We start from the raw sequence: 17,179 nt of genomic DNA on the forward strand, positions 1-17,179 counted from the left end.
TTAATTTAATTATTATTTTAATCGTATATAAAGTAATTATCAGCTAATTTTTGTATTTTCATTTCACCCTAGTGATTTTCATATGGTTAATGGGTATGATGAAATATGATTACGAATTTATGATAGATGATAGCATGGTGGGCTAGGAAAGAAAGCTGAAGCTCGACCCTAAGCGGGCCATCCCAAGCTCAACCTAGTCAAATAAGACTTGCTTGATTTGGCTTATACTTAAAAAACTCTACATAGTTCTGCATCCAAGTCAAGATTGAAAATATCAATGACTCAGTCCAATTTAAAGTTCTGACTCAGGAACATGTGAGTCAGTCCTAGATTCCCAATTGGGGATGTATTAAAACCATGTGTTAGACTCTGGTGTTGAAACGGGCTGGGTGGCCTACTTTGCCGTGGACAATGTGACCCCATAGGGCGACGGCTAGGGGATAAAATTGGCCCAAAGGTTATGTTCTACCTTAAAATTTAGGCCTTAACCCGGTCCATTGCCACCCCCATTTGGGTCTAGTTTTTACCTAGGGAATACTCACTTTACATAGTTACATACAATAATCTTGATTATCAATTTGGTGGGTATTGCAATCAATGGGCCATAGCTTAAAAAGAACTTTGATTTGATAATCCCAACCTACCTAATTGGTGGCTTGCAAATGTATAATATGCATTGCTAGTTTTCTCTTTATTATATATAAAATGATTTAGTACTGCTCTCAGATCATGCTAGTTGCACATAGACACTCATTCAATTTCCATGTATAACCAATCGTAGCCATTCAAAACCGTGGGCCCCATTGTGGTGGGACAAGCTAGCAAAGTACAAAAGATAGATCCTAACCATCTGATTAGAGGCTACAAAAATCTGGTTTTGGGTCCTTTTCTTTTCTGATTTCTTTTGTCATTTGGTTTAGATTGTTGTTTGTATTTGAACTTAATATAGTGATTCTTTTATCTTTGTTGGATGCTTAGTAGCTAGAGTTGGGTTTCAATAGCTTAATTGGATTTGGCATTTAGGTTGAGGAATGCTTAGTGCACTTAAGTTATTACACTTAGCATTCATATTTCAGATTGCACTTTCAATTCATTTATTGTTTGATTGGTAGGTTTTATTATTATTTTTATTGTTCTAGTTATAGTATAAGATAATCAGTTGCCCATTTGTGGATCTCTATGTTGCCAGACATAGATTTAGTGTATTCTTGGATACATAGAAATTCTCAAATTGTCCCTTTTTGGACAGTTTAGGGTTAGATAGATTGTAATGTCTTCATTTATTCTAATTTAAATGCATATGATTGTTCTAGTTTCGTCTCTTCTTTTTCTCTCTGGATATATTTCATGTATTTATTTCCATCGTCAAATGTCCACACTTTGTGTTGATGATTGACATGAGAATCAAATACAAGATTAATATATTCTAGAGAGATGAGGGGAGATGCTGCTGGAATTTCGGCGTAACATTTAAATTGGAAAATGAAGGCATTACAATCTATCCAACCTTAAATGGGTGACTGATTTAGACAGTTAAGTAAGTATGCCCGTCTAACGGTCTAGCCGCCTAGGTATAGCCGTATAACATATCGAAAACTTTATTTTATGTATGACTAGTCAAGACGAAAGCCCTAATACTCCTGGAATGGGTGCATCAGTCACATCTCCTCTGATCGTAGAGGGAGACACAAACACGTCAACTGCATGTAAAGGGAAGAAGAAGAGATCAGTAGTGTGGGATGATTTCGAAGATGTGACAGTTAACGGTGTACAGAAGATAAAGTGTAATCACTACAAAAGGTTATTCAGCAAGATTCCAAGAGGATCTACAACACATCTAATTAGACATTTGAAGACGTGTCCTAAGAGACCAAGACTCCCTACTCCCAGCCAACAGTTGCTATCATTTACGAAGTCAGAAGGGGACGACTCCCAAGGCGTAGTGCCCACTCATAAGTTTGACAAAGAGAAGCTGAATGCGTGGTATGCTAGATTAGTGATTCTGGAAGAAAAATATTTCAGAATGATAAAAAGTAAAGGGTTTAGGTCTTTCTGTTAATTCCTTAAACCTCGAGCTGAGAATGTCTCCCGCGTCACAGTGCAAAGAGAGTGCATAAAGATGTATGCAAAGGAGAAGATGAAACTGAAAGAAGTTTTAGCTTTAGTGTCCAGATTAGGTTTGACGTTTGATTTATGGACGGCGTCCAATTAAAGAAAATGATACATTTCATTAATCGCTCACTATGTAGATAAGGATTGAAAACTCTGCAAGAGAATTTTGAACTTCCGCAACCTTTCTCCTCCACATACTAGTTTATTTATTTTAGATTGCATTTATAGTTGTCTACAAGACTGGGGCATTGAGAAGAAAATTTTAGTAATAACTTTAGACAATGCTTCAGCAAATGACAGTATCATTTCATGCTTACGTAACCAGTTCAGGGCTACAGGAAATTTATTTTTTGAAGGAAAAATATTCCAAGTTAGATGTTGTGCCCATATTGTAAATTTGATTGTACAAGAAGGGCTAAAAGTAATTGACAACACTATAGAGAATATAAAAGAAAGTGTGAAATATATAAGGGGATCGCCATCGAGACTGATTGTATGGAATGACATCATCCAACGTTTGAATGTGCCATCTAAAAAATGTTGAAGTTGGATGTTTGTACATGTTGGAACTCGACCTATGAAATGTTAGATATGACAATAGAATTACAGCTTGCATTTCTTAAATACGCGGCGCGTGACAGAACGTATTCTTGGATACTGAGTACAAATGATTGAGCCAAAGCAAAAGAAGTTCACACATTTCTCAAAGTTTTTTACGACTGCATAAAGATTTTTTCTGGGAATCAGTATCTAACCGCGAATCTGTTTCTTCCATCTCTTTAGAAGATTAAGGATGCTCTACAGAAAAATGCCAGTGTGGGTTTAAATTTCATACGTCAGATGACAGTTGGTATGAAGACGAAGTTTAATAAATACTGGGACGAATGTCATCTGTTGATGTCCTTGGCAGTTATTCTTGATCTTCGTTGTAATATGGGGTTGGTTAGCTTTATTTTCATGAAGCTTTATCCTACTAAAAGAGTGGCAACAGAGACGTCTAAGATTCGTCAAGCCCTTGAAGATTTATACAAATCGTATGTTAGTACTTTACCTACAGCGGATGTTGAAGAAAGTAGAGATGTGGATATTTCTGTACCTGGTAATTTGGATGTGCTAAATGAATACATATCATACTTAGCACAAGCACGAATGAGAGTTGATACTAAGGAATCAGAATTAAAAATGTACCTCAGTGAGCCAATCGTAGTGCGATCCGAATTTGATGCGTTGGAATGGTGAAAGATGAGGATTACTAAATCAAAATACCCTACATTACCTGTGAAGGCACGAGACATATTATCAATACCAATTTTAACAGTAGCATCAAAATTCGCATTTAGCACGGGGAGCAGGGTTGTGAGCAAGTATCAAAGCTCACTTTTGCCAAATACAGTTGAAGCGTTGATTTGTACGGAAGATTGGTTGCGCCCGATATCGGGTGGAGATATAAATGATGATGATAATGAAGAGGAGATTGAGATTCGTGACAAGTCTCTACTTGCAGATCAATAATTATTTTCGATTTTTCAATTCTTTTTGGTTAGAAGTTGAATGATCTGTAATATTATTTTGCAAACATGAAAGTATTGGAATGTGGTTTGGAAGACTTTGAATATTTGATATTTGTTTACATATATATGCCTGTTCATTTGATTTTATTTTTGATACATTTACATTGCTTTATTTTATTCCTATATCAAGTTCAAATTATTTATTAATATTCTGATTTTTTTATTCAAAATTGAGTGTAGATATGTCATCATCTGACCCATCGACAAACATTTGGGACTATGCTTCCCTAGTTGAATTACTACCAAGGTCTGGAAAAATAAAGATTAAGTGTAGTTTGTGTGGCATAAAGTTTATGAACAAGACTAATCGCTTTCGCTTATAAAATCATGCCCCAATGCCCTTAAAGATGTCCAAATTCTTTTTCAAGCCCTGTTAGATTCGAATAGAAAACCTTCCACTCTATCCAAACCTTCTGCTTCTGGATCTAGTACACGAATGACATCCATAAAAGATGCAAAGGAGGAAGCTAAATTAAAAGCTTTGGAGGAAGAACAATTCCAACTCGCTTTAAAATGCAGTATGGAAGAAGTTTCTAGACTTCAGCGATATTCGAGTCAAAGACAACATGAAGTTAAAGCAGGATCGAGTACGACAAACAAGAAGAAGAAAAAGAGTAACAAATTCAAATTCCTGACCCGTCTTGGTGAATTTTATAAGACATTGGGTACTACATACAATTTTGACATAAAGAAAGTTTGAAAAATCTAGTTCAAAGTGTAAAAGAGCATGAAGAAAATATCTCTTCGCCTTCTGAATCAGGGGAAGTGAACCAATATATATATGAAAAAATAGATAGCAGTTCCGATGGATCGGATGACAATACAGGAGGACACTCCTTTTATGGAGGTTATTAGTTATAAATTGTCATTTTGAACAATGTAATGTAAATATGTAATTATCGAAATTTTTTAATCATAAATTATGTACATTTTATATATTTTATTGCTTTGTTCAACTTCGAATTCCATTTGACAATCGAATTGAAATTCAAATGAATCTCAATTTATAACTCAAACTCGGCTCAAAGCTCGAACTCGTTGCTCGAAAACCCTACTCAAAATGGGCTCAAATTTGGACTCGGACTCGAACTCAACTCGAAAACTCGAACTCGACTCGACTCGATTTCTACTCGTACTCGGACGAGTAGAGCACGAGCAGGGAATCCATGCTCGACGCCCGAGTAGAGCCGAGTACGAGCAGGACTCGGCCAGGGCGAGCCGAGCATGAGTTGGGTAATACTCGACTCAACTCGACTCGTGTACAGCTCTAATTGCATGTGACGGGTGTGGAGATATCTATATAACTATGCTATGTAGGGTCCACAGAGATGTCCGCGACCAATCCACTTTGTATATTTGTTTTGAAATACCACAATAGGATAGAATTAGAAAAATATGGGAGATCCAAAATCAGGTGTCTACACCAAGAAATCAGTGAGAAGGACAATGTTTAAAACCTTCCTAGAGGTGAACATGATGTTTATATGTCATTCAAATGGTTCATAGAATTATTAACTCAGATAAACTTTAGGAACAAATATCATCCCGATGCAAAACTTGTCAAGCAATTCAATCCCCTGTTTCCTATGGTATGGCCTTATGAGTTTTGGATCTCTGATTTTTAAAATCCTGTGCTATTGTGGTCTTTTAAAATAGATGGATGCAATGGATTTCTCGCAAATATATCTATGGACCCCACATACCCTGTTGGAATATTTAGTTGAATCGAATAGACTATTTAAAATCAATAACCAAAAAAAAAAAATTTTGAGATAGAAAACTTATATATTTGAGTCGAGTCGTGACGTGAGTCACTCGGCTTGAAATCAAATTTGCTCCCCCTTGGACAACGTCCCAAGTGCAGTAGGTTTTTAAAGCAATCGACCTCTAGGATACAACGACTACGACCTAGTCCCAGCAGTGCACTCACAGTACACGGGCTTGAACCACTTGTAGTTTAACCTGAAAATGCTGAGTTGACTTAGCGACGAACTCAACAATCAAAACTTGTAAACCAGAAGATAAAGTTTTAAGAAGATAAGAAAGATTTCGTCCTTTTGAAACTGGAATGTAAATCCTTATATATACTCTGAAGTTATGCATTAAGCACCCTTTTGAAAGGGTTAGGTCCATTGGGTTTAAACCCAATAGGTGCGACCAACTGAACATCACATCTCTTTAGTTTAAAACGAAAAGGAGCAAGTGCGAGTACACTCTTGTAAATAAAGTCCTGCGAGTAACCATACACACAATGTGAGTACACCCGTACCCTCACCCATGCCTGCGCCCACGCTCAGCCCCTCGTGTCACGTTGCGTCACAAATTGAGATAGAAAACTTATATATTTGAGTTGAGTCGTGACGTGAGTCACTCGGCTTGAAATCAAATTTGCTCCCCCTTGGACAATGTCCCAAGTGCAGCAGGTTTCTAAAGCATTCGACCTCCAGGATATAACGACTACGAACTAGTCCCAACAGTGCACTCACAGTACGTGGGCTCGAACCACTTGTAGTTTAACCCGAAAGTGCTGAGTTGACTTAGCGACGAACTCAGCAATCAAAACTTGTAAACCAGAAGACAAAAAGTTTTAAGAAGATAAGAAAGATTTCGTCCTTTTGAAACTGGAATGTAAGTCCTTATATATACTCCGAAGTTGTGCATTAAGCACCCTTTTGAAAGGGTTAGGTCCATTGGGTTTAAACCCAATAGGTGCGACCAACTGAACATCACATCTCTTTGGTTTAAAACGAAAAGGCGCAAGTGCGAGTACACTCTCGCAAATAAAGTCACGTGAGTAACCATACACACACATGCGAGTACACTCATACCCTCACCTGCGCCCGTGCCCACGCCCAGCCCATCGTGTCACGTTGCGTCGCGCACGTGCATGCACACACCCACACGAACACGGACATAGACTCGGCTCGGCATGGCACAACACGACACGACACAGCACATCACGACTTGGCTCGGAGCGCATCTGTGGTTAATGCCCCACAAATAGAGCTTAAGCCCCAAGGCAAAAAACTTATCTAATATACAAGAATATGTTCTTTGAAAAATTCGATGTGTGACAAAACCCACAACTCAAAACATCAGAAATTTCAAATGTTGAGGATAACCAAAATATTTAAAATTCAAATTTAAATATAAATTTTGAAACAAAATATAACAATCTGCCAAATGTTTCAAAATAAAAAGTCTTTCAGGTTAAAGCGTAATAGTTGTAGAGTAAGACAGGTGTACAGGAATCAGGTGACATCATAGTCTTCAACCTTAATCCTTTTAGTGTAAATTGCAAGTACATGCCACTCGCATAACTCTTCCTCTACAAGTGATTCTGCGGTTCAGTGCTTTTCGGCCATACACCATTACCTAGATTTCATGAGTGATTTAAAGAATTCGCCTAGATTCTCATAGGAAGTGACCTCCACCTCCACACCTATATAGGTGAATTCCATCAAGTGTATGCAGCAACTGTATACACCACCAAATATATGGTCATAGATTCATTAAGAGTTCTAAAAAAATTAATCCTTCCACGTTACTGCTCGCACTGCACACCATATAAGGGGCTCATATATCTCAGTACAATCGTCTACCTCGTGTCTTATTATTTACTCATTCAACCTATCTAATTGAATCTCCACTTGTATAGGTTGGGTTGCCAACACTAGCAGCTCATATATTAGGCTTAGCCCTATTCCCTTCGATGTATCATTGACTAATCTTTTATATAGTCATTTGGTTAGAGATCTGCTAGATTCTTTTCTAACCTCACAAAGTCAATAGATATGATTCCATCACACAATATGTATTTCACTATGTTGTGTCTGAATCTAATATACCTACTCTTTCCATTATATATTTTACTCTTTGCTTTTGCTATTGCTGCTTGACAATCACAATGAATAGAGACGACTGATACTGGCCACAATGGTAATCTAGCCTTTTCTAAGACAATAACCCTATATTACATAGTTGACCGAGCGATACATGTCTGCTTGTTAGACTTCCAAAAAACTACTCCTCCACCCAAAGTGAAAACATAATCGCTAGTGGATTTTGTCTCATTTGAATCAGTGATCTAGTTAGCATCATTGTATCCTTCTAATACAACAGAATAACCATTATAATGTAAACCATATGTCATATTACCTTTTAGGTATTTTAAAATCCTAAACAAGGCATTCCAATGCTCTTTTCAAGGTTATGAGTATATCTACTTAGCCTTCCGACTGCAAAAGTTATGTCTGGTCTAGTGTAGTTTGTTAGATATATGATGCTACTAATTATTCTGCAGTGCTCCAATTAAGACATACTACTACCTATATTCTTCATGAGAGTCACACTGTAATCATAAGGTGTACTGACAGGTAAAAGTCAAAACGGTTAAACTTTCTCAGTAACTTCTCAATGTAATAAGATTGTGATAATATAATAATATCATCTTTCCTGATTATTTCAATACCAAAGATTACACTAGCCTCTCCTAAGTCTTTCATGTCAAATTTAGATGACAAGAATTTCTCACTCGTAATAACAAATTTAATATTAATTTCAAAAATAAATATGTCATCAACATAAAGGCATATAATAATACAATTATTTTCAGAAATTTTATTATATATACATTTGTCTACATCATTTATATGATAACCATTTAATTTCAAAATACTATCAAACTTTTCATCCCATTGTTTAGGAACTTGTTTTAGACCATATAGAGATCCAAGCTATCCAATATTATTTAGCCCTTTTCCGTTGAATGTGGACTGTTGCTTTATATATATATATATATATATATATATATATATATATATATATATATATATATATATATATATATATATATATATATATTCTTCTATGCATCCACACCATTAATCACATCATTATCATCATATCATCACAACTATTAAATCGTCTTTTTATCGTTATTAAGACCTTGATAGTTGTAATCCTAGTTACAGAAGAATATGTATCAAAATAATCTATTTTTTCCTTTTGTTTAAAACCTTTTGTTACAAACCTGGTATTAAATTTATCAATAGTTCCATCTGATTTTAGTTTCTTTCTAAACACTCATTTACAGTCTATTGGTTTGTTTTCAGATGATAGGTCCATAGGTTCCCAAGTGTTATTAGATATAATAGATTCCAACTCATTATTTATTGCTTCCTCTTAGAAGGTTGCATCTGGAGAGTTAATCGCTTCTGTATACGTTGTAGGATTGTCTTCTACTAAGAATGTGAAAAAATCATCTCCTAGGTTAGTTTCTCTTCTAACTATAGTTCTTTTTTTTGGTCTTATCTCTTCTACCACTTTCTCGTAAGTACTTTTACTAGTAAACACGATATTTGATTCATTAACTTCCTCTATTCCTATAGATTTAGAGTTTATATGGAATATATTCTCTAAGAACTCTACATCCCTAGCTTCTATAATTTTATTAAGATCTAGAATATTATCCATAGTCTTTAAAACTAGAAACTTGTAGGGTGCACTGTTTTGTGCGTACCCTATAAATACACAGTCTGTCATTTCAGGGCCTAACTTTCTTTTTTTAGTTTCAGGTAATCCTACTTTAGCAAGACATCCCCACACTTTAATATATTTATAACTGGGAATATGGTTCTTCTAAAGTTTGTATGGTGTTTGTTTAAAAGACTTTGAAGGAATTTTATTTAGGATATAATAAGCAAACAGAATTACTTCTCCCCACATATTTGAGGGTAAGCTTGAACTATTTAATATAGAATTCATCATCTCCTTAAGAGTTCTACTTTTACGTTTGACTATTTCATTTTTGTTTTGGTGTATGAGGAGTTATAGTTTCGTGAACTATTCCGCTATTTTCACATAATTCTCTAAATTCAGAAGATTCATACTCACCTCCTTTATCCGTTCTGAATCTTTTAATTTTTATATTTAACTGATTTTCAACTTCAATTTTATACTTCAAAAAAGCATATAAAGCTTCATTTTTATTCCTTAACAAATAGACCCTAGTCAACCTAAAGTAGTCATCTACAAAAGTTATGTAATATCATTTTCAACCTCTAGAAATGTGATTTCTAAAATCATCTAAGTCACTACATATAAACTCTAATTGAGTAGAGGATCGTTTTATTCGTTTAAAGGGTTTCTAATGAATTTTGATTCTATACATGTTTCACATTTATCGAATTTTTTATTAGATATATTAGGTAATAAACCTAATCTTTTCATTTTCTTCAAAGATATTACGTTCACATAACCTAATCTACTATGCCAGAGATAAAAGGGTTCAACGATATAAACAGAACTGGATGTTTTATTATTATTATCATTGGATATATTTACAATGAATAGACCATCACTACAGTATCTCTTATCAACAAAAGTTTCATTCTTAGTTATTACAAGTTCATCTGAATCAAATACTAACTTGACACTAGCTTTATTGAGGAGCGAACCAGAGATCAAGTTTCTTCTAATGTCGGGCACATATAAGACACCATTCAATAGCAAAGTCTCTTCAGAAGTAAGTTTTAGAAGTACTTTCCATTTCCTTGCAACTGGAGATGTTCTAGTATTACCCATGAACACATGTTCATCATCTCCTGATATTGGTAAGAGGTAAACATGTTATAATCATTACACATGTGTATAGTTGCACCAGTGTCTAATACTCACGTCAAATTGTTTATAAGGAAGACTTCTAACACCACAGTTAATACCATGTCAAACTCATTGCTTATTTCTATAGGATTAGCATGCGGCTTATCTTTGTTTTTCTTAAGATTGCAGGTTTTAATGTGATGTCTAGGCTTTCCACAGTTGTAGCAATTTTCTTTTTTCTTAATTGATTGTTTGTATTCTTCTTTTTTAGCCTACATTCATTGGCATAATGTCTAGGTTTGTCATAGTGGAGACATTGTCTAGGTTTGTCATAGTGGAGACATTTGCTATTTTTCTTCTTATTATTTTTCCGACTTGATTCCACAAGATTCGCCTTTAAATCTATCTCATTTCAATTTTCTTTTTGGTCACTGTTTCTATTAGTCTCTTCTTTTCATATGTGTACGATTGCATTTTTCAATGGAATACCATTTTTTTAATGTTTCATTTTATTCTTATACTCTTTATAGGAGGGTGATAGCTTTTCTATTAGCGTTCCTAACAGAAACGCTTCATCCAACTTAATTCCTTCTGACGACAGTTCATGAATTAGATTTTAAAAATCATGAATCTGATTTGTGACAGGTTTATCATATGTCATTTCATAGTGAAGGAAATTAGCGATTGCATGTTTCTTAGCGCCTGCATTTTTCAAAATGTACTTCTTTTCTAAAGCAGTCTATATATCTTTAGCATACTTGTAAGAAGCATACATATCATATAGTTCATTGGACAAAGAGTTCATAATATAATTTTTGTAATTATTTTCATCTGCTACCTCAGTTTGATTTGTTAGATCTATAGCAAATGATTCAGACAGTATGTATAAAACTTTAAGGGTGGTCAGTACAAACATTAGTTTTTTATTTCCACCGTTTAAAGCATTGTCCAGCGAACGGTTCGATTTTGGCTAACTCGGCAGAAGCATTTACTGTTACGATAGCCAAAGTCTATTTAATTCAACAATTCGATTTCAAGATTGTTGGAATATTTGATTGAATCGAATAGACTATTTAAAATCAAGAATAAAAAATAAAAAAGAAAATTAAATTTGAGATATTAAACTTATATATTTGAGTCGAGGCATGACATGAGTCACTCCGCTTGAAATCGAAATTTCTCCTCTTGGACAACGTCCCAAGTGCAACAGGTTTCCAGAGCAATCGACCTCCAGGATACGATAACTATGACCTAGTCCTAGCAGTGCACTTACTGTATGCAGGCTCGAACCACTTGTAGTTTAACCCGAAAGTGTTGAGTTGACTTAGCGACGAACTCAACAATCAAAACTTGTAAACCAGAAGACAGAGAGAGTTTTAAGAAGATAAGAAAGATTTCATCCTTTTGAAACTGGAATGAAAGTCCTTATATAGACTCTGAAGTGGTGCATTAAGCACCAATTTGAAAGGGTTACGTCCGTTGGGTTTAAACCCAACATGTGCAACCAATCGAATAGTCACATTTCTCTGGTTTAAAGCGAAAATGAGCAAGTGCAAGTATACTCTTGCAAATAAAGTCTCGCGAGTACCCATACATACAAACCCACGCAAGTACACCCACATCCGTAGTTGCACCCAACCCGTCCCGTCGCGTCGCGTCGTGCACTCGGACTCGGACTCCACTCAGCACAGCACAACTCGGTGCGCATGTGTGGTCAATGGCATAGCCTATTTAATATACAGGGTCGTGGACACCTTCACAGCCAAGATGGACTAGTTCGATCGAAGGCAAAAGTGATCATGACCGTCGGAACCTCAAAATAGTTGTATCTCGCAAACTGGAATGAGTTTTTCAACATATCATATATGATTTTGGATAGGAAAAATTACTTTAGCTAACCAACCCTACTATGTCAGGTTTCCCACGCCAAATTTGCGAGATTCCATCAAATCGACAGTTGAAAGTCATTTTTATTTTCATTTTTCGTATAAATAGTAAGTTTTAATTTCATCGGAACTTTTGGTCATTTGAATTTTAATAGTCGTGCCCAACATGAAAAGGGCTTAGAAAAATTAAGAGAATAATGTGGTTAAGCCAAATTGGACACATACTATTTTTAGTTGAAAACCATAAAGTTTAGTATGAATCATCATCATCTATAAATAGTAAGTTTACTATTAATAGTAAGTCACGTTTTTAAGGAGTTTTGAGTTGAAGTTTGATTCTAAAACTTCATCCTAAGTTTGAGTTCACTATTTAAAGGATTGTAATTTCAATTTTATCATAAATAAATTTATTTCAAATTATTAAAAATTATTATTTTTTCTTATCACATAAATTCAAGGAATTTCTGTGAGGAGTCCAAGGAAGCTCCCTGGATTCAAAGTAGTTATCCGGAAGGAATTAGATGATCTACATCATCACTTCCTTTCCTACATCACTTTCTTAACCTTCTGTTTTAAGGATACTCATCAAAGGTTAAAATGATTCAAATGGATTGAGATTTTGGGGCATGGGCTGTTGAGGGTCAAATATTGCATATCAGACCCATTTAGTGCATGGATTTACAAACATAATACCGTTTAATGGCTGATTTAATTGTGTTTGTGATGCAGAATGTATTTACAAGCATGGACTGAAAAAGGGTGGTAAATGCATGGATTTGACGCTCCAGGAGCACCAAGGCAAGGAACGGACTCTAGAAGACCAAGAGCGACGGAATTATACACCAGGGGTCCGCGGAAATCGAGGAATTGAAGCTCAAATGGCCTGAAAAGTGTCCAGAATGCAAGATCATAGGGTTCCCACCATCTGATCAGTTCGAAACTCCATACGTAGCCTGAGGACCAAAAATTAACCGCACACGTCAAATTTCAGCCATTGGATCCTCGTGAAAGTGGCTGAACTAACAGATCAGTCCATAAAATCTTGATTTGGGGCCCACCTGCTATCAGGATACGCTTCATATTTGGTCCCCACGGTTAAAATGAGATGAAAAAAGAGATGAACGGGGTGGATTTTTCACATACATCATAGTGGACCCCACGTGTACATGTGGGAGTGCACAGGCGGTGCACTCCCGCAGCACACCGGGCTAGCCGCCCGGTCAAAATGGGCGCTGACCCGTCTCTCCGTAAGATAGCCAGCGGACGGACAGCGGCCATCCGGTTTTAAGTTGTGGGGCCCATACATCGTTCAAAATGCAGATCTGGTCCGTCTATTCGATCCTTTGGACGGCCAAGACCAACGTATAGGTGTCCGTTTGCCACCTTACAAGTAGTTGTGTGGAGATCTCAACAGAACGGAAGATGGACGGTAAATTGGGAAATTCAGTGGACCGCATCAACGGACGGCAAAAACTACTTCTTCCCGACCGAAATTCCGAGAGGAATCTGGTGGATGGCTTGGATTTCTCATTTGAAGCTTATTGTGGACCCCACCATTGTCACAGCGTAAAGAATACGCAAGCCCTGTTTACGCAGTCCGGAAAAACCCAGATTTTCCGAGCTATTGTGTATCCATAGAGAGGGTCGGATGGCCAATCCGAACCGTCCAAACACTACAAAGCTGGGTCTTCAACCTCACCATGCAGTCAGATTCCAAGGTGAGGAGGTTCGCTATTCCAGAAATCACTCCAAAAAACAGGCTGTTTGCGGTTTCGCTGCGAAAGAGGAATGCGTGACTCCTTGTTCTCTTCTAACTTTCGCACCGACTCCAGCATGCACCCACGGCCATCTCTGTTGTCTATAAAAGAAGAAGAGAGAAACAAAAGGAGAGCAGGAGGTGAAGTTTTTTTGAGACAGGGAGAGAGCTAGGCAGAGGAAAACGAGGAGAGCACTGAAGCAGTTGCTGCTGCTGTGCACGGCTAGGTTCTGAGATTGCAACATGGGTTGCTGCTGAGAGAGGAAAAGAAGAAGGAAGGAAGAGAAGAAGGAAGGACAGGGATCCACAGCTGCGACGTCAGGAACAGATATAGTAGAGCTATTTTCCCTTTTCTTTCTATTTTTCTCTTTTTTTTTTCTTTATTTTATTTCTGTTTAATGGATCTAGCCTAATCATGTGTGGCTAAACCTCTTAGCTAGGGCTAAGAGGTGAAGCTTGTAGCTTGATGGGAGATTTTTCTGCTTGTGCCTTTTGTTTAGACTGAAGTAAGATTGATTTGAGTATAATTAAGGGATTGTTTTCAGTGTTTAATGGTCTGTTGTGACTGAAATTACAAGAGGTCTGTGATAACTGTAAGCATGTTCCTTTTCTTTTATATGCATGACGTCAGGAAGCCCTGTTGTTCACCATCGTCCCATGGGCATGGTAGGATGACAGTACCCTTCCTAACCTTCATAGCATGTTGATTAGTTGGTAATTAGTTTAATTCTGTTGTTTGCTGTGTCTCCTGGGCATGGTTTGGTGATGGAATCCATTCTAATTCATATACTTTTCACCCCTTTAAAATTATATCAGAGGAAGTTCAGTTTAATTTCCATGATTCCTGATGCAGGCAAAAGATCTCTCTGATCCCTACAAGTGGATCCTCTGAATCCCTAGTTTCCCTTCTCTGAATTCCTTAAGTAATTATCCCACAAATATTTCTTAAATTCTAATTGGATTAGATTTCATCTTAGCCTAGTTCTAGATCTGGTTGGTTTCAGATAAAGTACAGGTATCAGTCCCTGTGGATTCGACCTCGGTCTTACCGAGTTTATTACTACATCACAACCCTATACTTGGGGAGTGAACAAGTTTTTGGCGCCGTTGCCGGGGACTGACGGTTACGTTTTTCTGAAATTAATTAGTTTTAGAATTAAGTTAGGATTAGGATTTTACTTACTTTAGGATAGAAGTTTTTATTTTATTCTATTTTTAGAACTTAACTTGTTTCCTGTTTTATAGGATCTGGACATAAGTTTCTAAATTGGTAATTCCTTCCTAATCTCTCTACTTTTTCATATTTTTAGAATTAGGGTTTAAATTTTAGAAATTTTCTAATTCTGGCACTTTTAGAATCTAATTTTGTTTCTTAATTTATTTTTAGAATTCTTTAGAAACTAACCTTCCTATTTTGTAGGCCTTTAAGATAGAAATTTCTAAGTCGGTAAGCTCCTTTCCTACTTTCTATTTTGCAGTTCTCTTTTAATAATTTACTTTCTAGTTTAGATCTTTCCTAATTTATTTTAGAAATTTCCACTTTCTTTTAAGAATACCTTCTTTTAGAAATTAATTCACTGTTATTTTTCTTTTAAAGGATCATTCTTCTCTTTTTAGAATCTAACTTATTTTTGTTTTATTTTTGCAGGTTTTTAACTTAGGACTCCAATTTGGTAATTCCTTTCCAACTCTCTCTTTCCTGCTAGATTTTCTTTTCCTTTCTTGGGGTTAAGTTTTCAATTGAGGGCTGCGAGTGTTTTCATGCCCAAGTGGGCCCGTGACGACACTCGACGTCTCTTGACTGAAGGAGGATTGGTTGAGGGGTTGACTATCCATCGCAGGACTAGACACCGCTCGAAATCCCCTGAGTTAACTGAGGTAATGGCTGAAGACCAACCTCCTCCACTTCCACCCAGGGTGGAGGATACCCAAGATGAGAATGAGGTGCAACAGGCACCCCCGCCTCGTACTTTACGAGATTATCTACAACCGGCGGGAGTGAGTATGCCCTCATGCATGATTTTTCCTGAAAATACAGGACAAATGGACATCAAGCCAGGAGTTATCCAACTCCTTCCCAAATTCCATGGACTTGAATCAGAAAGTCCATATTTACATTTGAAAGAGTTCGATGAGATTATAGCTACATTATGTTTTCCTAATGTATCTGAGGATACAATTAGGCTGAAACTCTTTCCTTTTTCCTTAAAAGAGAAAGCTAAGACGTGGTTACATTCACTGCGTCCCAGATCCATTGGCACATGGAACGATATGCAGAGGGAATTCATAAAAAAATTCTTCCCACATCATAAAACGATTACCCTCAGAAAAGCGATCATGAACTTTGCCCAAAAGGAAGATGAAACATTCTTCCAATGTTGGGAAAGGTTCAAAGATTTGGTCAGTTCATGCCCACAACACGGATTTGAAACGTGGCGCATTACAAATTTTTTCTATGATGGATTGACATCTTCCATGCGCCAAATGGTCGAGACAATGTGTAATGGAGAGTTCATTAATAAAGATGTCGACGAGGTGTGGGACTACCTCGACAGTCTGGCTGAAAAAACACAATCTTGGGACTATTACCCAAAGTCGAACACCACGTCTAGGCCGACTCAATTAAAGGAGAAAGGTGGATTATATCTCTTGAAAGAAGAGGATGATCTCAAGTGTAAAGTGACTACGCTCATAAGGAAAGTTGAGGCCATGGAAGGAAAGAAGGATAAGGTCAATGAAATTGTTTGCGGCATCTGTGATTGCAACATTCACACAACTGAAAACTGTCCTACAATACCTGCCTTTCGAGGAGTGTTGAATGAACAAGCCAATGCCGTAAATAATTAGCAAAGACCTTTTACTGGACCTAACTCCAACACATATAATCCTGGCTGGAAAAATCATCCGAACTTCAGTTGGAGAAGTGGACAAACGGCGACTCCTCCAGGTTTCTTCAATCAAAATCCAAATCAAGTGAAACCTCAAGAGGAACCGGTTCAAAATCCCATATAAGAGCTGGCTCAGGCAATGCGAGGAATCACAGAATTTATACAAAAGATAGATTCTCGTATAACGGTTATAGAAAAGGGGATGCTTCCTGCACAACCTCTCCCCAATCCTAAACCGCAATACGAGAATAATGATCCCAGCTCTTCAAACCAGATGGGGCATGCTAAATCCATCACCACTCTTAGGAGTGGGAAGATCATTGATAAAACTCTTCCGGTTAGGCCCGAAAAGCCCCAAGAACC

At 36.8% G+C, this 17,179-nt stretch overlaps 1 non-coding gene across 1 annotated transcript; it reads right to left on the reverse strand.

The window, feature by feature from the left end:
- Positions 1-16,247: 16,247 nt before the first annotated feature.
- Positions 16,248-16,354, reverse strand: LOC131244661 (small nucleolar RNA R71). Its single transcript, XR_009170442.1, has one exon. It is a non-coding gene; the product is annotated as a small nucleolar RNA R71 (small nucleolar RNA).
- Between the last annotated feature and the right edge of the window lie 825 nt (positions 16,355-17,179).

Source organism: Magnolia sinica, chromosome 4, assembly GCF_029962835.1.
Source record: "Magnolia sinica isolate HGM2019 chromosome 4, MsV1, whole genome shotgun sequence".
Lineage (NCBI taxonomy): Eukaryota > Viridiplantae > Streptophyta > Magnoliopsida > Magnoliales > Magnoliaceae > Magnolia > Magnolia sinica.